The sequence below is a fragment of the Mastomys coucha genome, unplaced genomic scaffold (genome assembly GCF_008632895.1).
Source record: "Mastomys coucha isolate ucsf_1 unplaced genomic scaffold, UCSF_Mcou_1 pScaffold1, whole genome shotgun sequence".
Classification (NCBI taxonomy): domain Eukaryota; kingdom Metazoa; phylum Chordata; class Mammalia; order Rodentia; family Muridae; genus Mastomys; species Mastomys coucha.
Genome location: NW_022196891.1, coordinates 42,781,847 through 42,806,412, shown reverse-complemented (window position 1 = coordinate 42,806,412; position 24,566 = coordinate 42,781,847).

Sequence of the window (24,566 nt, the reverse complement as noted above, 5' to 3'; positions counted from 1 at the left end):
CTGACAGTACCTGACTAATACAGATGTAGAGTCTCACAGCCATCCATTGAACTGAGTACACGGTCCCCTGTGAAGGAGTTAGAGAAAGGACCTCTGGTGCTGAGGGGTTTGCAGCCCCTTAGGATGAACAACAATATGAACTAACTAGTACCCTCAGAGCTCCCAGGGTCTCAGCCACCAACCAGGGACTGCACATGGTAGGTCTGATTTTTCTGGCAGCAGGTGTATAGTAGAGGATTGCAAATTCGATCATCAATAGGAGGAGAGGACCTCGGCCCTGTGAAGGTTCTGTGCCCCAGTGTAGGGGAATGCCAGGGTCAATAATTGGGAGAGGGTGGGGTGGCAGGCATGGGGAGGGGGGAGGCAACAGGGGTTTGTTCTTGTTTTTTTGTTTGTTTGTTTGTTTTTTGGAGGGGAAACTGGGAAAGGAGAAATTTACATGTAAATAAAGAAAATATCTAATAAAAAAAAAGAAAATTGCACACAGAAAGAAAAAAAAGAAGAAGAAGAAGAAAGCTGCCTGGAAGTTCACATGGAGACAATGCCTACTGCTTGAAGACATCAGAGTTGCTGGGGACTTTGGCACCTGACTTCTTCTGCAGTGTTTATGTTATGCAAATATCATGTAACCTACATATTTGGTTTTGGTTTTTTGTGTACCTGTATATATTCTGGATATTCTAAGTAAAGTGGAGGCCTTGATTGGGACTCAACTTGGCTTTGTGATTTCTCTTTGCATTTCAAATCCTCTATTTCAGGTACTCTGGTCCTTCTCCTGAGAGAACCCAGTTCATGAAACTGTGGGCAGTTTCAGTTCAATTCAGATGTTCTGGTGTAAAGTCCTCCAAGATGACTGATCTTATTTGCCTTCTCTTTGCCTCTCACTGAATTGCTCTGCTTGGCCTCAAACTAAATTTGGCAATTTTTTTTCTAATCTTCCGGCTTATTCTTTTCTCTGAGTGCAACTGTGTCTGCTGAGCTGAACTTATTAGTGAATCCAAGTAAATGGCACTGTACTTACTGACTGACTCCCAACTCACTCAACCCCCAACTGATTAACTAAGAGAACCCTTTCCCAGCACTGCTCTTAAAGAGCTTTTCTCCTGAGAGTTGGTCAGATCCTATCTCTGACTCATTCTGTTAAATCTTTCTATGACTAGTCACTTTATCTGCTTCTCAACTAGATTTCATTGTTTTGGATTTAAGGTGTTTACTAAATGATTCTATACAGAGGTATTAAATCTGTATCCTAAAGGCATGCCTGTACTCCATCCTGATTACGTAGATGTTTGGATGTGATGAGAACAGCTATGTTGCTCAATTAAAATTCATCTACTAAGATAGGCTCTGACTCCAATTGTTAGGGGCCTCACAAAATTCTTAAACTAAACATCCACAGCATGAATATAGACGGGTTAGCATAGATCCATTCCACCTTTATTGTTGGAGACACCCCACATTAAGCTCAAAATGACTGGGACCCCTGATGACAAGGAAGAAAAGCCTGCCAGGGATGCTGTGATTCAGAGCATGAGGCAGTGGCCTCTGGTGGGCCCCAGTATGAGTACTGAGAAACCCAAAGGCCTGCTTCTTTAGCACAAGAAATTCATGATGTCATTTTTGCAATTATTCTTAGTACTCCTATTTTCTTTATCTATTTTCTATTCCTTTTCTTCTTTCCTTTCTTTCTTTCTTGATTAAAATTGTATTTAGTGACCTGGCAAGATCTAGTAGGAGCTCACTTGATATCCAGAAATTAGATGTTACCAATAACATTAAAGTGTAGGCTGTTCAGGAATTCAAGAGAAATGTGTGTTACAGTCACCAGCTCTAGGAGGAAATGAAAGTAACCTAGAGCCACAGGCAGAGATGATTAATTCTGCAGCTGTTCCCCCAGTCTTAGTCTCAATTCTGTATAATAAAATAGGATATTTTTGTTATGAAATTGAGGATAGAATAATATACAGATATGTCCCAGAAAGTTAACGGTAGGTTCCTTGGGTTTAGGGAGGATGATTGGCAACCCCATAGGAATCTCTATACATGTTAGGTGATGATGATTTTGTAGACAGACTGATGGGTTCCAAAAATTATAAAGACTGTAGGGTCAGCAGTATAATCTCAGGTTTGCCCTTTTATGAAACCATATTGTCTCACATAATGTCTGAAAGATACTGATTTTGTAACCACAATACTGTTGCCCACAACTACACTGGAGATTGGTGGTTGGGAGATATAAAAAATTGTGCTTGTTGTAAAATTTTTATGTCTGAGATTGTATATTTCCCTTTTTATCTGTTCTAAATCTGTATTACTCTCTGTCACAAGAAAACGTTGGCAAATGAAAATAGAGAAGTATTTATCCAACCCCTATGAATTTTGTAACCCAATTTCCTTGTCTGATTTCAATGAAAGATGGGGCTGAGTCAAGTCTAAGTGAGCACCCTGACTCCTGAGTTCAAGTACTCACATTCCAACACACCAGCCTGTCAGTATTGTATCTTAGTTAGTTGTGTGTTTTCTTATTCACCTACCAGGTATCCATAGTCCTGGATGACCCTTGACTCTTGCTTAGGCTCTATGATTTATGCATTAGTCTCTGTGAGCCATTATCAGCCATGCTTTGTTGATACCATGGGCCAGGTTCTCCTGGTATCCTCAGATCCTCTGGCCTCTTCTTCCTTTTCTCCTGCTGAGTTCCTCAGACTCTGCCTAATGTCTGGCTGTAGGTCTCTATATCTGCTCCCATCAGCTGCTGGAGAAACAACCTCCTATGAATATTGGGCTAGGCACTAGTATATGAGTAAAGCAGCAAATCATTCATTAGAAATATGTCACTGACTTCTTTGTTGTTGTTTAGTCTTGCTTGAATTTACCCTAGGTTTCTAGGTCTCTGAACCATCCAGGACATCAAGCAGTATTGTGTGTGTGTGTGTGTGTGTGTGTGTGTGTGTGTGTGTGTGTGAGAGAGAGAGAGAGAGAGAGAGAGAGAGAGAGAGAGAGAGAGAGAGAGAGCTTGTATGTATAGGCAGAGGGGTGAGCTCTCTCTCATTGCTTGGGCCTCAAGCCTCAACTTAGACCATTGTTTGGCTACTACCACAAGCCCTGAGCCACCGTTTCCCAAACACATCTTGTAGGTACGGCAGACAGGTTGTAGGTTATTAGTTTAGATGCCCAGACAGGTTTTCATGATAGCTCTTCATAACATAACTGTAAAAAGAAAAAAAAAATCATTTCTTATTAGGACCAGTTTTATTGAATTTGTCCAGGTTCTGAATCTTCTTTAAATCTACAGTGACTAACAACAAGATCCACACATTCTTGGACTTGGTTTAATTATTTGAAGGTTTGTTCAGATCATAGATTTCTTCCAAAATTACAGTGAACTTACCACAGGACTTGGAATATTGCTTCTGAGGTCCATTTTCTAATAAGAAAGTTCAGTTCACACTGGAAAAATTTAACTGAGTCCCATAATTTCATCCTTTATAAAAATAAATGTCAACATACCAATCTTGGGTTGAAGAATTTTTGCTTTTGTAAAAACTGTAACTATATAACATAAACATGCTGAAATGTTAACAATGCTATGTAAGAAATTTTTGCTTCCTTTTCTTAGGTCAGTTTGTTCTCAACTTGTGGATCCTGACACCTGTGAAGGTAGAAAGTCCCTTTCACATGATTCACCTAAGATACACAGGCATTTATATTGTAATTGATAACATTATCAAAACTATAGTTCTGAGGTAGCAATAAAAAGTAACTTTATGGTAATGGGTCACCCTAGCATGGGTCCATGCATTAAAGGATCACAGCATTGGGAAGGTTTAGAATTACTGTCTTAGAAGAAAGGCTTTATATGCCAAGTGTTAATTTTCCCTTCATCCCTGCATGTCCAAAGTTAAAGACAAGTTACACTATGGGATCTGTCACATCTCCCTATCTAAATGACCAGCCACTGCCACAGGGAAAACCAGACCTACATGCTACATGTGATTCCACACAAAACAATAAAGAGAAGTTATGGTACTGGGCTCAAATTTTTTCTAATGAAGTAGAGCCTCAACATGTGGCATAAGTTGCCACTAAACTCCTGTCCTTCCTGCCTCAGCCTTCCACGCACGAGAAGTACCAGGTGAAAGCAACCACTCTGTTTCTCTGACCACTCCGAACAAATCCACAGGCACAGCTTGTCCTTCTTGAGAATGTTAAAAAAATGCAAAATAGACTAAATGAAAACATTTAAAACTATCAATTATTTTTTCCAAGAGAATTTTTTTATATAAAATAATGTGAATTTCCCTGGCAGTAAGTAGTAGTACATGCTTTTAATCTCAGCACTTTGGAGGCAGAGATAGATGGATCTTGATGAGTTTAAAGCCAGACTAGACTAATAAAACAAGTTCCAGAACATCCAGGACTACATGGAGAAACCCTGTCTTAAACAAAACAAACAAAAATGTGGATTCATACTCAGAAGAATGTGAACCTGCACATTAACTGTCATGATTGCATTCAAGTAGGAAATTAACCCTGGTATTTTGCATTTCTGCTTTTATCATATCAGAGACTGGGTTTTATCTACATAGAGACTTGTAACCTCTTAACATTTCTTTCACCACAAATTATAAGTAATTCTTGGAAATACTACTTTAGCCTCAACTGTGCTGGTCATAGCACTAAAAGTGGAAGACATTTAAAAGAACAAAAAGACAAAACAAACAATCCTGAACTCACCTGCATTTGGTATTTAGTCTTCTTATTTTGGGATTTAAAAAAAAAAAAAAAAGGAAGAATTCACAATGCACAATCTAAGCACCTGTTTCAAATTAAACATCTTTCTTCTGCTTGCGAATAGTCTCTTTCTAATTAAGCAAAGTGCAGCAGAAGACCCAAACCAGTTGTATTTGTGGTTTCATGAAGTCAGCAGGACAATTACATCCTCAGGGCTTCGCTGTGTCAAATATGAAGTGGAGGAAAAGAAAAGAAGTGTTTCCTTCCCAACACGGAGGCAATGGCTATAAAGACATTAACATTTCACTATGTAAAGCTGAGAGACCAAACCTACTCCATCTTGGGATCTGCCCCCATCTTAAAAGAAAAAAGTCTGAGAATTAGATCTACAGCTGAATCCAAGCTACACCCAAGTTCCAGAAAGAACCCCACATTTGCCCATACCTAATGGTTACTCCCTAACTACTTCCTACCAACAGTTAATCAAAGATGAGTATGATTGTTTCAGATTTTCTTTCAGATCATTTGTGATTGTTCAGGTCTTGCTTCAGAATTCCCACCAGTCGGATTACAACAGTCATTCTATTAGATGCTCTTCAGGCTGAACACAGTTTCACTTGCTCCCTTTTCTGATAAAACCTTTTTTTTTTTCCTGAGGGCTGGAGACTCCTCTGCCTTCCTGTCCTGCTGTGTCAGGGTTGGGTCATAGGAGAGCCCAAGTCTGAGCTTGTAATGAAGACCCCCTAAGGAGACTGCAAAGGAGACCATCTCTGTGGTAGTTTTTGAGGTTCCTGAACACTTCCTGGCACACCAAAGTGACTGAATGAAAGAACCAAGACACACAATGAGAAGACTACACAAGAATTCTTGCCAAGTCCTTCTTTCAAAAAATACACAGGGTATAAATATACAGGGTGTGTCCCATCTCTGACTCATTCTGCCAGATCTATATTCATCCTGTGTGATAAGGTTCACTGCATTGTCCAGCAAACACCTTCTGCCACTCATTGGCATCTTCATCCCAGGCCTGGCAGCCAGCTGCCCAGGATACACCTTAATCCTCCAACTTCTCTTCTACTCTATACTTAATATTTTAATGGACTAGCTTATTTTTAAAATCAGACAACATGGACATTGACATAAAAATTCTACAAATTTGAAAAAATGAACAATTATAAAATCTAAAAAGGTAAAAATTATATAATAAAAAGTTATAAAATGATTATTAAAAATACTGAGTACGTGCATATATGCAGCTATACACGTGTGTATGCATATATATGTGTGTGTATGTAGCTATGCATATGTGGGTACATATGCATCTATGTGTGTATATGTGTATGTGTATGTGTGTGTATGCAGCTATGCTCACATGGGTACATATGCATCTGTGTATGTGTGTGTGTTGCAAAATACATCCTAAAGTGAGAGAAATAAAGGAAAGGAAGCAAATTTCGTCAACTGTGCAATAGAGCTTTGAGTTACTGTATTAAAAAAAAAAACCTAATAGATAAAGGCACAGATACATTTGAAGAATCTTGTGACCCAGTTCTCCCTAATCACATGACAAAGATATAAACATTTTATGTGAAAATTGAAACATAACCAAGATAATAGACATTATACTTAAAATTTTAAATAATAAAATCTTACATAGTGTTCTATGTAAACAAAATTAACTTGAATCTATTAACAATGTTAACTGGGGAAAAGGAGAATTGTACTTAGTATCAGAAATATCAGATGTACTTAAAATAATACCCATAAATATGTCATATTTTGAGAGGTGAGGATGACATAACATCTGTCCCAACACCAGGAGTCACTGGGACCAGCAGACCAGGCACACAGGAACTCTGCCAGGCCAGTGGCTCTGGTTGCTTCCCATCTGTCTGTGCTGGCAAGTGCCCTGATCAGACCTTGGGCTCAAACTCTACAGTCATTCCCAAAACACCCAGAGGAAGCTCCACTCCCAGGTGCTCTAGAAAGCCCAGGGTCACAGGATCCCAGAATCACAGGATCACAGAGACAGCTTGACTCTGAAGAGTTCTGACACAACCAGGATCACAGGAAGGACAGGCTCCATACAGATTTAGCAAGGGCAGGTAGCACTAGAGATAAGCAGATGGAGGGGGGCAAGCTTAAGAAAATAAACAACACAAACCAAGGTCACTTGGCATCATCAGAACCTAATACCCCCACCATTGCAAGTCCTGGACACACCATCACGCTGGAAAAGCAAGATTCAGATATAAAACACTTCTCATGATGATGATACAGGACTTTAAGAAAGACATAAATACCACATTCAAAATATACAGGAGAACACAGGTAAAGAGCTAGAAGCTCTTAAAGAGGAAACACAAAAATCCCTTAAAGAACTACGGGAAAACACTATTAAACAGGTGAAAGAAATGAGTAAAACCACCTATAATCTAAAAATTGAAATAGAAAAAATAAAGAAATCAGAAAGAGAGACAACCTTGGAGATAGAAAACCTAGAAAAGAAATCAGGAATCGTAGATGCAAGCATCACCAACAGAATACAAGAGATAGAATAGAGAATCTCAGGGGTAGAAGACACCATAGAAAACATTGACACAACAGTCAAAGAAAATGCAAAAAGCAAAAAGCTCCTAACCCAAAATATCCAGGAAATCCAGGGTGCAATGAGAAGACCAAACCTAAGGATAATAGGTATAGAAGAGAATGAAGACTCCCAATGTAATGGGCCAGTAAATATCTTCAAAAAAATTATAGAAGAAAACTTCCCTAACCTAAAGAAAGAAACACTCATGAACATACAAGAAGCCTACAGAACTCCAAATAGACCGGACCAGAAAAGAAATTGCTCCCATCACATAATAATAAAAACACCAAATGCACTAAACAAAGAAAAATTTTTAAAAGCAGTAAGGGAAAAAGGTCAAGTAACTTATAAAGGCAGGCCTATAAGAACGACAACAGAGACAATGAAAGCCAGAAGATCCTGGGCAGATGTCATATACACCCTACAAGAACAAAAATGCCAGCCCAAGCTACTATACCCAGCAAAACTCTAAATTACCATAGATGGAGAAAACAAGATATTACCTGACAAAACAAAATTTACACAATATCTTTCCACAAATCCAGCTCTACAAAGGATAATAGATGGAAAACATCAACATAAGAAGCAAAACTACACCCTAGAAGAAGCAAGAAAGTAATCTTTCAACAAATCTACACAATCCTAATTCCACCTCTTCCAACAAAAACTACGGGAAGTAACAATTACTTTTTCTTAATACCTTAATATTAAAATTAATATTACCAACATATCCTAATTGATTGAAATCCAAAAATATGAGGAATTAAAAATTTATTGACTGTCCCCCAATGGTCTCTCTAATTTGGTAATTGGAGAAATAGGTCCAATATTATACAGTCCATGTACACTGTCAGATTCTTTCTTCGTGATAATGTCTTGCTGTGTACAATAATGGTCTTGAGATCTTCCTTCTCCTATCTCAGCCTCTCTATCAGTAGTATTTTTTATTTCATGTTAAATTACTATACTATGGTTTTCAGAACAGCTTACATATTTTAAAAGTATTTATATACCCAAAAGAAATGTTGACAATTAATTTGGCAGGGATGTTTGTAAGAGAACAACAAAGAGTAAGACTGAATGCTTTGCTTGACGTTTATAACTCTTGTATCAAGTTACCACAGTAAGAGCCAAGATTTTAAGCTCTACTAAATATAAAACAAACAAAAACACTTTACATATTTATGTTCATTTAAGAAAATATTAGTAGTGATGTATTATTTTGAAATATACAGCTAATACATTTGGAGTTATTTAAAATTTATATTGAGAAAAACATATATATTTTCAGTATTGCCAAGACAAGCATCTACATAAGACTGTTAAAATTGTTGTTTTATATCAAACAACTTTTATAATTCTCATTTTTAATTGTTATAATATTTTATAAATTTTAAAGAATATAGACAAAAAATTATATTGTAGGTATTGAAGGGGTGGCCTCTTGGAAGAGTTGGGGTACAAAAGGAAAACAAGAATGTGATTTAATTCTATTTACTTAAAATATGTTTTTAAATGTTAACAAATTCAGATAAATTGAAATCATGTAACTTTTCTCATTATAATGCAATAAAACTTAAAAAAAATCACAAGTAAAAAAAAATATCATAGTGTCAGGATGTGATGTGTACTCATGGGACAGATCCCAAGTTGGTCAGGTCACTGGGTGGCTTTTCTTCTAGACTGCTTTTTATTTGTCCCTGCATTTCCTTCAGACAGTAACAATTCTGGGTTAAAATTTTTGAATATGGCTGAATGGTACCCTGCCTCCACCCATATTCTATGTCTGTCTACTGGGGGTGTTCCCTTCCTGTTCCATCTCTGCAGTGTTAGGCGTTTTGGCTAATAATGTTATCCCCATTGAATCCTGAAAGTCTCTTACTTCCCAGTTCTCTAGGACTTTTATTTTTATTAGATATTTTCTTTATTTACATTTCAAATGTAAATGTTCCCCTTTTCTAGTTTCCCCGCCAAAAACTCCCTATCCCATTCCCCATCCCCCTGCTCACCCACCCACCCACTCCCACTTCCTGGCCCTGGCATTCCCCTACACTGGGGCATTCAGCCTTCACAGGACCAAGGGCCTCTCCTCCCATTGATGACCAACAAGGCCATCCTCTGCTACATTTGAAGCTGAAGCTATGGGTCCCTCCATGTGTACTCTTTGGTTAGTAATTTCGTCCCTGAGAGCTCTGGTTGGTTGGTATTATTGTTCCTCCTCTGGGGCTGCAAACCCCTTCAGCTCCTTCTTTCCTTTCTCTAGCTCTTCCATTGGAAACCCTGTGCTCAGTCCAATGGTGGGCTGAAAGCATTCACCTCTGTATTTGACAGCCACTGGCAGAGCCTCTCAGGAGACAGCTATATCAGGCTCCTGTCAGCAAGCAGTTTTTGGCATCAAGAATAGTGTCTGGGTTTGGTGACTGTATGTTAGATGGATCCCCAGGTAGGGCAGTCTCTGGATGGCCTTTTCTTTAGTCTCTGCTCCACACTTTGTCTCTGTATCTCCTCCCATGGATATTTTGTTCCCCACTTCTAAGAAGGATTGAAGTATCCACACTTTGGTCTTCCTTCTTCTTGAGCTTTATGTTATCTGTGAATTGTATCTTGGCTATTCTGAGCTTCTGGGTTTATCAGTGAATGGAGACAATGTGTGTTCTTTTGTGATTGGGTTGCCTCATTCAGGATGATATTTTCTAGTTCTATCCATTTGCCTAAGAATTTCATGAACTTGTCTTTAATAGCTGAGTAGTACACCATTGTGTAAATATACCACATTTTATTTATCCATTCCTCTGTTGAAGCACATCTGGGTTATTTTCAGCTTCTGGCTCTTATAAATAAGTCTGCTGTGAACATAGTGGAGCTTGTGTCCTATTATATGTTGGAGCATCTTCTGGGTATATGCCCAAAAGTGGTATAGCTGGGTCCTCAGGTAGTAAGTACTATGTCCAATTTTCTGAGGAACCACCAAACTGACTTCCTCAGTGGGTGTACCAGCTTGTAATCCTACCAGCAATAGAGGAGTGTTCCTTTTTCTCCACATCCTCACCAGCATCTGCTGTCACCTGAGTTTTTGATTTTAGCCATTCTGACAGGTGTGAGGTTGAATCTCAGTGTTGTTTTGATAGGACAAAATGACAACCAACAGATTGGGAAAAGATCTTTACCAACCCTATATCTGATAGAGGATTAATATCCAATACATATAAAGAACTCAAGAAGTTAGACTCCAGAGAAACAAAGAACATTATTAAAAAATGGAGTATAGAGCTAAACAAATAATTCTCCACTGAGGAATACCAAATGGCCTAGAAGCACCTAAAGATACGTTCAACATCTTTAGTCATCAGGGAAATGCAAATATCTGGGATTTTCTAGAGGATGTCCCCACTTCCCATGCCCACCCAGATACTGCATATTTCCATTCATTCTACTGGCCCTCTGAGCTTCTGTCCTCCATCACCATACCTGATCCTTTCCTCCCTTTCTCCTCCCCTTCTCCCACCAAGTTCCCTCCCTCTTTCTGCTGCCCATGATTATTTTGTTCCCCCTTCTATATAGAATTGAAGTATCATCACTTGGACCTTTCTGCTTGTTAAACTTTTTATGGTGCATGGGTCATATTTTAGGTATTCTGTTCTTTTTGACTAATATCCATCGATAAGAGTTGAATGTTTAAGTCTCCCATTATTATTGTGTGATATTCAATATGTGTTTTGAGTTTAGGTAAAGTATCTTCTATGAGTGTGGTTACCCTTGCATTTGGGTCATAGATGTTCAGAACTGAGACTTCCTTTCGGTGGGTTTTTCTTTTTGATGACTATGAAATATCCTTCCTTATCTCATTTGATAACTTTTGATTGAAAGTCTATTTTATTGGATAGTATAATTGCTACTCCAGCTTGTTTCTTGGGTCCAATTGCTTAGAACATTTTTTCCAGCCCTTTAATCTGAGGGAGTGTCTGTCTTTTTCACTGAGGTATTTTTCTTTTATGCAAGAAAATGCTGGATCCAGCTTGCATGTCCTGTCTATTATCCTGGATCTTTTCAATTGGTGAAATTGAGTCCATTATTTTGAGAGATATTAAAGAAAAGTTATTGTTAGTTCCTGTTCTTTTTGTTGCTTGGGGAGGGATTAATTGTATAAGATTCTCTTCTTTTAGATTTGTTGTGAAATGTTGAATTTCTTGTGTTTTCTCACGTATAGTTACCCTCCTTGTGTTGGAGTTTTCCTTCAGGTATCATATGTAGGGTTGGATTAGTAGAAAAATATTGTTTAAACTTTGTTTTGTCATGGAATACCCTGGTTTCTCCATCTATGATGATTGAGAGTTTTGCTTAGTATAGTAACCTAGGATAGCTCCTGTGTTCTCTTAGAGTCTGGATTATATATGTCCAGGATCTTCTGGCTCCTAAACTCACTGTTGAGAAGTCTGGTGTAATTCTGATATGTCTGGCTTTATATGTTACTTTGTCCTTTCCCCTAATAGCTTTTAATTTTCTTACTTTTTTTTTTTTTGCATTTAATGTTTTGATTATTACGTGGCAAAAGGATTTTCTCTCTGGTTCAATCTATTTCTTGTTTGTTTTGGAGCATCTCTTTTTTTAGGCTGGGGAATTTTCTTCCATCATTTCATTAAAGTTGTCTTCTGGCCCTTTGAGCTGGGAATCTTCACTCTCTTCTCTTCCTATTATTCTTCGTTTTGAACTTTTCATTGTGTCCTAAGTTTCCTGGATATATTGTGTTAAGAACTTTTTATACTTTATGTTTTCATTGACTGAGGTGTCAATACCTTCTCTGGTATATTCTACTCATTAGAATCTCTCTTCTATCTCTTGGATTCTGTTGGTAATACTTGCATCTGTAGTTCCTAATCTCTTTCCTAAGTTTTCCATCTCTAGGGTTGCCTCCCTCTGTGTTTTCTTTATTGTTTCTATTGCCATTTTTAGGTCCTTGACCATTTTTTTTCAATTCCTTCACCTGTTTATTTGTATTTTCCTGCATTTCTTTTCATTTATTTATTTATGTATTTATTTATTTATTTATTTTTTAACATTCCAGATTTTATTCTCCTTTAGGTCTAACCTCCAAATGTTTCACATCCCATTCCTCCTCCCTGTTCTCTGTCACCACAAGGGTGTCCCAACTTCCATCAACTACCCCTTTTTTTAAGGGATTTATTTCCTTTTTAAGGGGTGTCTACCTATTTGCCTGTATTTTTCAGTATTTCTTTAAGGGAGTTATTTTTATCCCCATTTAAGGCCTCTATCATCTTCTTGAGATGAGATTTTAGGTCAGAATCTTGCTTTTTAGGTATGCTAGGGTATCCAAGGCTTGGTATGGTGGAAAAATTGAGTTTGATGGTGTTAAATTACACTGGGTTCTCTTGCTTATGTTCTTGTGCTTGCCTCTTGTCATATAGTTATCTCTTGTGCCAATTGGTCTGTGTGTCTCTGACAGGAGCCTGCCTCCTTCGAGGCAAGTAAAGTTCTGTGTCTTTGGTTAGAGTCAGTCTCCTGTGAGGCAGTCAGTACTGTCTCTGGTGTGTGTGTTTGTGTGTGTGGCTTCCTGTGTCTCTAGGTAGAGCAGACCTCCTGTTTCTCTCATTAGGACAGACCTTCTGTGTTCTTGGTTATCATGAATCTTCTGGCAGGCAGTCAGGTTTTACATTCCAGTGGTAGTAACTGCTCTAGTTGCAGGTAGTGATGCAAATTGGAAGGACTCTACCCATTATTACAGCAGACTTCCTGTGTTCCTCATTAAGGCAGACCTGGTATTTCCCAAATTATTGCAGACCCACCTGGGAGACATGCTGGCTGTGTTCATCATAGACAGGCAATCCTCTACTATACATATGCTGCTGGAGTCATTAGTCCCACCATGTGTACTCATTGGTTGTTGGTTTAGTCCCTGGGAGCTCTGAAAGTAGTAGTTAGTTCATATTGTTGTTCATCCTATGGGGCCACAAACCCTTCAGTTCCTTGGGTCTTTTCTCTAGCTCCTTCATTGAGGACACTGTGCTCAGTCCAATGGATGGCTGTGAGCCTCTACTTCTGTATTAGTCTGGTACTATAAGAGTCTTTCAGGAGATAACTATATCAGTGGAGCAGTCTCTGGATTGTCTTTCTTTCACTCTCTGTCTCCATAGTTAGTCTCTGTAACTTCTTCCATGGGTATTTTGTTACCCCTTTAAAGAAGGAATGAAGTATCCACATTTTGGTCTTCCTTCTTCTTGAGTTTCTTGTGGTTTGTATATTATATTTTGTGTACTCTAATCTTCTGGGCTAATATCCACTTATCAGAGAGTGCATACCATGTGTGTTCTTTTGTAATTATGTTACCTCACACAGGATGATATTCTTCAGATCCATCCAACTCCCTAAGAATTTCATAAATTCATTGTTTTTAATAGCTCCATTGTGTAGATATATCAGATTTTATACATCCTTTGTTGAGGGACATATGGGTTGCTTCCATTTTCTGGTTATTATAAATAAGGCTGCTATGAACATGGTGGAGCATGTGTCCTTATTACATGTTGGAGCACCTTCTCGGTATATGCCCAGGAGTGATATAGCTGGGAACTCTGGTAGTATTATGTCCAATTTCCAGATGAACCACCAAACTGATTTCCAGAGTGGTTGTATCAGTTTGCAATTCCATGATCTGTCCATTGAAGAGAATGAGGTGTTCAAATCTCTCACTATTATTGTGGGTGGTGCAATGTGTGCTTTGAGCTTTAGTAAAGTTTCTTTTATGAATGTAGATGCCCTTGCATTTGGAGTATAGAGGTAAAGAATTGAGAGTTCATCTTGGTAGATCATACCTACCATTGATGATTTTTATCTACTAAGGCAACTTCCTAGACAACAGGTACATTTTAATTTGAAGTGATTGCTATATTAGTTACATTTTTATTTATAATACATAATATACTAATATATTAATATTATTAATAATATTAATATAATGAGTTTTAATAATTATTAATATAATGGGATTTAATATAATAAAAATTATACTGTTCAAAGAACCAAATAATACCAGTTCAGAGCAAATATAATCCTAATTAATGGAAATAATACACATATAAGGAGGGCTCTATAAGGTTGCAGATTAATTGTTTCTTTGCAGATTTTTTTTATAAAAGGAGTTGGTTTGTGCCAAATCACAAACAATATTACAATATATTATAAATTTATTAGTAAATAATGAAATCTGCCAAGCCTCTTAATATATACTTTTTGGAATTATTCATTAAGGGAGACTAAAAATCATTTAATAAATTCATGTGTATATTAATAGTTTTATATGTTCTTCACTGTGTGTTATAAGTCATTTTCTGTAAGAATTAAAGCTATTTAAATAAGAATGGATTGCTACAAATCTTGTTTAATCATAAAGCTTGAAAGGAATATACCATGATGTTTAAGAATTCCTAAAACAATCATTTGTTAACTAGATAACATTAATGTTATCATAACATACATTAACATATGATTGGAGTATATTTAAGTCTCTGTTATTTAAAGCATAGAAAATAATTCTATTCAAGTTATCATACAGAAGAAGTAATAGAGATAAGCACAGTCAGTTATAATGAGAAAATACATGATCTTTTAATTAAATACAACTCTGTATCTTTTATTAGATAGAAGGTTCATTTGTTGAAGGTCCTTAAAATAAACTGAAATTTTCTATATAATAAAATTTTACAAACATTGGTCCCTTGTGAGTGTTGGGAAAACCATTCAGTGGTACCTTACAGAGAAAGGTTAAATCCGATTTTTTTGGTAGACGTTTTCTTTTATTGTATATGCTAATAAAATGCTTATTACCTTTGTACGTTCTTAGATTTTTCTTTTTAATGTATTTGGTGTTTATGATATTCACACTCTGAGCAAATAGAATGATTTTCATTGTACATTAGATATTCACCTACATGTTATCACACACAGTTTTACTTTATTAAGAAAACAGACATAATGTTCATCAATGAAAGTATACATGCAAATAAGATGCTTTTGAAAATTAGTAGCGTTCACAATTTTAGGATTCAGTTTTGTACTTATGGTTGTTGGCAGTATTGAGTTGACTAATTAGATTCTTATGACATTGTGTCAGTATTATGTACTAGAGAACAATGTGTATTATAATGTTGGTAATTAGTCCTAGAAAGAATAAATAGAAGCTTTATAAAATATTTGGAAGATTTTAAAGTACTTTGATTTATGTCAAAAATAAATATTTTGCTAGCAATTATGATATCAAAATCAACTAATTTGTAACTAATGGTCACTATAGTGTTCCTAAGGAAGGTTTGCTTTCTTTAGTAATATATGCTGGAGACTTACAAAATTATAGTAGATTACATTTTGCTTTCTGTTGATAGAATTACATATGTGTGCAGTTGCAATTTTATATTTTTACTAGTTAAGATAGTTCATAAAATTATCACATTAATTCTATATGGAAAACAACTATTTTCATACCTTGTTTTTGTTATCATTAGGCATTATATGAACATGAATTCATTAAATAATCAAATTTGCACTGCTTAAAATATTGGAAAGACATTAGAAAGACCAGTTAGAGTCCAGGCATTTAACTGTAATGTTAGTATTTAAGCTTTAGATTTGGAATCTTCTTTTTTTAATTGTGACTTATTTCAGAATATAATTTGTCGACTAATTTCTTATTTACTAGAAAATGTTGGTAATTGTAATACACAATGATATTACAAGTGTTTTATTTTTATTTCTAATCACTTGCATTAATCATTAGAACTGAATATAGAAAGGAATTAGCATTTATAAATGATAATTAATGAGTTTTCATTCTTTAAAATTTGAATGCTGCCAGTTTATTGGCTACAACTACAACCTCAGTAATAGGAGGTTGTGCTGGAGGACTACTGTCAGTCTGGGCACATTGTGAGTTCCAAGATGGTCTCTAATATACTTCACAATGCACACACACACACACATACACGCACACACACAAACACACATTCAAGTTGCAGGAAATTTGGTCATACTGTGAATCCAAAAATTGTTTTATTTTCTGAGAACATGTATTTCTAGTTGTGGTGTTGTGGCTCAACCCAGCCACAAAACTTTAATCCCAGAGTTTTCTGCTTATTTTAAAGAGGATTAAATTGTCAACCATAGGTCAAGGGGCTGAGCAAGCAACCAGCAGACAGAGAGTAAATTTAGAAAACAAAAAACAGGAAGCAAGAAGAAGCCAAGAGGATGGATAGAGAGATGAACAGGAACTAGAAGGGAGGGATAGTTTGAAGGGTTTCTGAGATGGTGTATAGCAGAAGAGATCCTTTTTGGTATGTCAGAGAAGGAGGAAGGTCAGTTGGGTGCTTTCTTTGCTTTTCTAGACTAGCAGATTTCTACTCCATCATTTAGCTCCTGAGTCTTAATAAAAATGAATGTTTGAGATTTTGGTAAAACAACAACACAAACACACACACACACATACATACATACCTACAGAGAGAGAGAGAGAGAGAGAGAGAGAGAGATTAATCACCACATTTATTCACATCCCAAACATCATACTTGATACAGAGAGTCAAAAAGTGGAATGCAATTAATTAGTATATATCAGTGAATCCAAATCTTTAGTTTATACATTGGACTTCAGTGATGATAATTAGAAATTTTAGTGATTGACCATAATCAAGCCGAGCTATGCCATCTCAACATTTCTCATTTTATAGTCACAGTTCCTGCATTGGCTTTGCCTTGTGTGTCCCAAAGAAACTTGACCTTCCACTCCATCCTCACATGCCTAGGATCAGCCTGGACATAGAGTTCCTGAACTCAATTTCTGGTGATTCCTACCACATGATCAATGTACGTGCGACATTTTCTTATTCCCAGACCAAGGTCAAAACATGCAATAAGAGTAACATTTTTGCCTAGTGAAGTCACAAAAAATTACTTTGACAGTAACCCTACTCTCTGAGTCTGAGCAGTTTCGCCATTTTCTACATTGGTTCAGGCTGGGGTAGGTTAGAATCTCACAACAAACAATGACAGAAGTATGCAGGTTTAGATCAAATCACAAAACACAAACAATACGAAAGACCAAGTCACACTCACTATTTAAAAGAAAAAAACTTCAATGAGAATTACATAGATGGATTTCAGAAGATAGAATTGAAAATAACAATTACACAATCATATATTTGACTCAAAAGAATTCAAAGAGTTTAAAAAAGATATGAGCAAATAATTTAATGAACATAAAGAGGCTAGTACTAAAGTGCCTAAGTAAGGCAAAAGAAAATACAAATACATAAATGAAATTAATGATGATGATTTTTCTGTGGCTGTGACAAATACTGTGAATATATACACTTATATAAGAAATGGATTAATTTTGGTCTTATGGTTGTAGAATGTTAAAGTCTTTGATTGTCACTGTTGGTACCAAAACAACAGGCAAGTAGTCATGGCACTGTTGTAGTAGCTGAGAGTCTATATCCCTATCTACACCCAGTAAACAGAGAGATCTAACTGGATATATAGAATGGCTTTTTAAAACCTTAAAGCCCATCCCTAGTGACATACCTCCTTCTAATAAGGTAACACGTTTTTATACTTCCTAAAGAGTTCTATTCACCAGGGACCAAGTATTCAAATATATCAACCTATGAAGGATATCTCATTCAAATCATCAAAGATGTCTTCCAGGGCATGAAGGTATGGCCTGCTTTGTGAACACATCATATACTTTGGACATACATCACTTGTTTATGATAAGAGTTCACTTTATAACCTAGATTGACTTTGAGTTTAATATATAGGCCAAGCTAGTCTTTTACTAAGTATCTTTCTGTTTATTTATTTTTTGTCTTAACTATTGGAATTAGAGTTATTTATCAATATGCGTGGGTTAACTTTGTACATTTTAAAGGAACATCTTGGATTTCCATAATATAAAGTTCTAAAAATATTGTAAGTTAATTTTGCTTTTGAATGTAAATAAATGTGATAGGATCTATTATTATTGAAAATTCATCATTTATTTAGCTGATAGGATACTTATGGTATAGTAGGAAGCTTTATATTTTACCTTTGTGTTAGAAATATGATGGAAATTTCAGGGGGCTAAAGGAAAATCATTTATGTCCTTTTTGTTTAGAGGAATTCTTTTTTCAAAGAATTAAACTTTATTACAAGAAGTTCTACACTCTTAGAACCTATGCATGAATGCTAGGAAAAAGTCAACCACATGTCCATTGCTTTAACAGTTGCATTTATTGTTAAAGACCTGTTTCAAACAAAATTTCAGGTGTACAAAAAAAATTAGCTCCCCATATATAGTAGGAAGATTAACAACACTTTACCCAATGATTTGAAAGGTTGCATTCTAATTTGTCTGTGACAAATATGAATATGTAAGAATAAGTAGTTTCCTCTCTGTTTTTACTACAGTGTCCCAACAGATCACTAAAAATATGTATTTTCAATTTCTAAGTATTTTTGTAGTCCATTTAGTTTTCTTTGTAGACTCTCATTTACATACCACTATGGTATAATATGAGAAGAAGAATTCTCTTAATTTTCAAATACTATTTAAGGCTTTATTTATGGCTTATGATAAGATCAGGTTTGAAGACGGTTCTATGTGCTACTGAGAAAAATATATTGACTATGTGTTGGATGGAATATTTTTGTTTTTTTAAAGTTATTTAGACATAGAATACATATGTAGCAACATACATACTATGTTCTTTAATGTTATCCATACCCACTATCTCTTGACAACTCTCCATAACTCTTTTCAACAAGTTGTTTATTAACTCTATGTCTTTTTAAATTTTATTACAAGTATTAAGAGGCCCAGTGCACAAGTTTATGACTAGGTGTACACACTACACACTAAAGCATGAGAACCTTACCAGCAATCACATCCACAAATAAAACTCTCTCTCTCTTTCTCTCTCTATGTGTGTGTGTATGTGCATGTGTGCGTCTGTCTGTCTCTTTTTGTCTGTCTCTGTCTCTGTTTCTGTCTCTCTACCTTTGTCTGTCTGTGTGTCTTTGTCTCTGTCTCTGTCTCTCACTCTCTCTCTCTCTTCTCTCTTCTCTCCCTCAGAATCTGTCAACAGCCAGTAGCTACTGAGCTAGGGGTGGAGACTCAGGAGCTTCTCCCCCATTTTGTAATTTTAGCTCATTGGATATTGACAAGATCTATTGCAGACAATCATAGGTATTGTAAATTGATATGTGCATCAGACACATCATGTCTAGAAGATAGTATTTTCTAGTTCTCCTTATTCTACAACTGTTATATTTTTCTGCCTACTCTTCCATGATATTCCCTGAGCCCACCATGATATATATATATATATATATATATATATATATATATATATATATATATATATATGTGTGTGTGTGTGTGTGTATGTGTGTGTGTGTGTGTGTGTCTGTGTGTCTGTGTGCTTATGTACTTATGGTTTCCTTGATTATGTTTAGTTTGGAATACATACCAAACTAGTAGACTGAGTTACTACATTCAACACTTTCCCTCTGTCCACAGTTTTGTGGCTTTGTATCTCTTTAACTACTTATTTTACTTAAAAACAAAACAGTAAAAAATGTATTGTATGAAATTTGTTTGTTTATTGTTACTGAGGAAGGTACTGACTTTGATATGTTGTATTTAGATAGCTTTGAACTGAGTGATACAAGACAAATTAATGAGTAAAATATAGTGATCAAATACAAGATAACAGTGGGTTTCTTTTTGTATTGCTATGTTTACTCATTAATGCTTGTACAATTACTAATTGACATTACAAAATTTGTATACATTCATATATTTTGAGTCATCTTTCTTCCATTCCCCTTTTCCTCTCTGTCCTTTGTTTTACTGGAGGAAGCTATCTTGTAGATTTCACATGAGAAAAAAAAAACACATAATATATGTTTTTAGAATGTAACTTAAATTTTAACAAGTTAATGTCCTATTCTACCTATTTCACTGTGTTTAAGAAAATTATAACTCGAATGATATCTTAGGGTTTTACTGCTGTGAACAAACACCATGAAGAAGGCAACTCTTTTATTTTTATTGGTTTTCTTACTTATTTACATTTCAAATATTACTCTCTTTTTTGATTTCCCTCCAGAAACCCCATCCCATCCCACCTCCTCCTGCTTCTATGAGGGTGTACCCTCCCCCACCCACAAACTCACTCCTACCTCCCTGCTCACCTATTCCCTTATACTGGGGCATCAAGCCTTCAAAGGACCAAGGCCCTCTTCTCATTGATGCCCTACAAGGCCATCCTCTGCTGCATTCATAGTTGGAGCTATGGGTCCCTCCATGTGTACTCCTTGGTTGTTGTTGGTTTAGACCTTGGGAGCTCTGGTTGGTTGATATTGTTGTTATTTCTATGGAATTATAAGCCCCTTCAGCTCCTTCATACCTTTCTCTAATTCCTCCATGGGGACCCCATGATCAGTTTTCAACGGATGGTTATGACCACAAAGACAGTATCTAAATTAATAAAGTCAGAACTGAAAAGGGAGATGTAACAAAAGAAACCAAGGAAATTCAAAAAATCATCAGATCCTAATATAAAAGCCTATACTCAACAAAACTGGAAAAACTGGAGGAAATAGACAATTTTCTAGACAGATACCAGGTACCAAAGTTAAATCAGGATTAGATAAACCATCTAAACAGTCCTATAACCCCTACATAAATAGCAACAGTCATTAAAACTCTCCAAACCAAAAAAAAAAAAAAAAAAAAAAAAAAAAAAAAGCCCAGGACCAGATGGGTTTAGTACAGAATTCTATCAGACTTTCAAAGAAGACCTAATACCAATTCTTTTCAGACAATTTTACAAAATAGAAACAGAAGGAACACTACCCAATTCATTCTATGAAGCCACAATTATGCTTATACCTAAACCACACAACACCCCAGCAAAGAAAGAGAACTTCAGAATAATTTTTCTTATGAATATCGATATAAAACTTACTCAATAAAATTCTTGCAACATGAATCCAAGAACACATCAAAACAATCATCATCATGATCAAGTAGGTTTTATCCCAGGAATGCAGGGATGGTTCAATATATAGAAATCCATCAACATAATTCACTAAAAAAACAAAGAAAAAATCCATATGATCATCTCATTAGATACTAAGAAAGCATTTGACAAAATTCAACACCCCTTCATGGTAAAAATGTTGGCAAGATCAGGAATTCATTGCCCATACCCAAACACAGTAAAGGGAATATACAGCAAACCAGTAGGCAACATCAAACTAAATGGAGAGAAACTTGAAGCAATCTCACTAAAATCAGGGACAAAACAAGGGTGCCCACTTTTTCCCTACTTAATCAATATTGTACTTGAAGTCCTAGCTAGAGAAATTGGACAACAAAAGGTGATCAAAGGGATACAAATTGGAAAGGAAGAAGTCAAAGTATCGCTATTTGCTGATGATATGATAGTATACTTAAGTGACCCAAAAAATTACACCAGAGAACTCCAAATCTTGATAAACAACTTCAGCAAAGTGGCTGGATATATAATTAACTCAAACAAATCAGTAGCCTTCCTCTACCCAAATAATAAAGAGGCTGAGAAAGAATTATGGAACTAACACCCTTCACAATAGTAACAAATAATATAAAATACCTTGGTGTAACTCTGAGCAAGCAAGTGGAAGATCTGTATGACAAGAGCTTCAAGTCTCTGAGAAAGAAATCAAAGATCTCAGAAGATGGAAAGATCTCCCAAGCTCATGGATTGGCAAGATTAATATAGTAAAAAAAGCAACTTTTATAGAGACAATACTTATTTGAGGTGGGCTTACAGGTTCAAAGGTTCAGTCCATTATAGTCAAGGAAGTAGCATGACAGCATTCAGACAGCATGGTGCAGGAGGAGCTAAGACTTCTACATCTTCATCTAAAGGCTGCTAGCAGAATACTCACTTCCAGGAAGCTAAAACTAGGGTTTTAAAGTCTAGACCCACAGTGATACATCTACTCTAACAAGGCCACACTTCCTAATAGTGCCACTTCCTGACCCAAGTATATACAAACCATCACAAAAGTATTTTCATAAGGTCTCATTTATTAATTGTTGGTCTTAGTACATGTGTTGACAGTGTTCTGTTCAGAACTTCTTTTGCTGTGCCAATGTGTCCAAAGCTATATCCTACATTCTCTTCTATCATGTTCAATGTATCTGGTTCAGGTTGAAGTCTTTGATCTATCTGGAGTTGAATTCTGTGCAACATGATTGTTATAGATGCATTTTCATTCTTTTACATTCAGACATCTAGTTTGGTCAGCACTGTTTGTTGAAGATCCATTCTTTTTTCTAATGTATATTTCTTGCTTTTTATTTTTTTATTAAAATCAAGTGTGTATGTTATTGTGGTTCTAGGTTCAGCTCTTTTCTCATGCTGTCCCAATGCCACTGGTACACTGGTTCAGAGAGGACTGAACAAAGTCCAGAGCAGGTGGGGTCTCCAGTTGACTCTGCCAGGCCAGGAGGGGAGAGGGGATATTGTGGTTCAGTCTACTGCTTTCTCCCTCTCAGGGTGTCCAGAGTCCTCTGCACCTGTCTGGAAGAATGAAGTAGAGTCCATAGGGAGGGGATTCTGGTCCTATCAGGACAAGTGTGGTATGGGGTTAGCGGGTATGAGGTCAGTGCCTGTCTGAGGATCTTTAATGAAAAAGCTATCTGAGATGATCTTTGCTTTTTAGTGTTTCTTTATACAAGATGGGTTTAAATGTGCACAGTTTATTCACGGTGAATAAAAAGGTTATGTGTTTTGAGGGAAGGTGGTGAGAATACCCAGGGTGGGAAAATGTTACTGCCTAAAAAGAAGGGAATTGAGGTGCCTCTATAGCATGGAGATGCTGGGCTACTTGCCTGACTACTTGTGACCACCTGGCTGGGGATCCCTAAGTTATATGCTCCCAGGGAGGCATGGAAAGAGGGAAGGAGCATATAACACTGGAGCATAGAGCTTGCACAGGACTAAGGGCTTCTCCTCTCATTGATGACCAACTATGCCATCCTCTGTTACATATGCAGCTGAGGCCATGAGTCTCATCATGTGTACTCTTTGGTAGGTGGCTTAGTCCCTTGGGAGCTCAGAGGGTACTGGTTAGTTCATATTGTTAAGAACATTGAAATTTTGATGGGGATTATGTTAAATCTGTAAATTGCTTTTGGTAGGATGGCCAATATATTTTTCTGTTGTTTTTTTTTTTTTGTTTTGCTTTGTTTTTTTGAGACAGGGTTTATCTGTATAGCCCTGGCTGTCCTGGAACTCACTCTGTAGACCTCAACAGAGGTCTGGCCAGTCTGTGTGACATATATGCCTCAAACTCAAAGGCTGGCCTCAAACTCAGAAACCTGTCTACCTCTCCCTCCCGAGTGCTGGGATTAAAGGCATGTGCCACCATTGCCTGGATTTAGGATGGAAAATTTTTACTAAGTTAATTCTTCTAATCTATGAGTATGAGAGACCTTTTATTTTTTGATATTTTCTTACATTTCATTTTTTCAAAAATGTGAAGATTTTATCATTAAAAGTCTGTTACTTGTTTGGTTAGACTTACCTAAAGTTATTTTTACATTGTATAATGCCACTGTAAAAGCATTGTTTCATTGATCTCTAAGTCTGTGTGACATATGTATATAAGAGAGCTACTGAATTTTGTGAGTTAATTTTATATACAGCTGCAGGAGTTCCTGTAGCATGCACAGAACCTATATGGGTATATACTAGATTGCCTACACATACACAGAAACACACACACACACACATACACACACACACATACACACACACACACACACACACACACACACACACACACACACACACACACACACACATATATATATTTCAGTTTAGTTCTTTCATGGGACTCCAAATGTGAATATAAGTGGGTCTCTGATTCTTGTGCCTTCTCTCAGGACTCATATTTTCTGTTGGCTTGTGTTGTCCAACTTCAAAATGATGGTTTTCATTTTAACCTTCATATTTTATTTTATTATGTTTTGTTGTCATATCCTACAATCCTATTATTTTAAAATAAAAAACAGAAAAGGAGTTGATCCACATAGTAGAGGAAATTGGGTGATCTAGAACAAGTAGAGAGAGGGTAAATTGTATTCATGCTGTGCTGTACAAGAAAAAAATCTATGTGTAAAGAAAAGGGGAAAAGA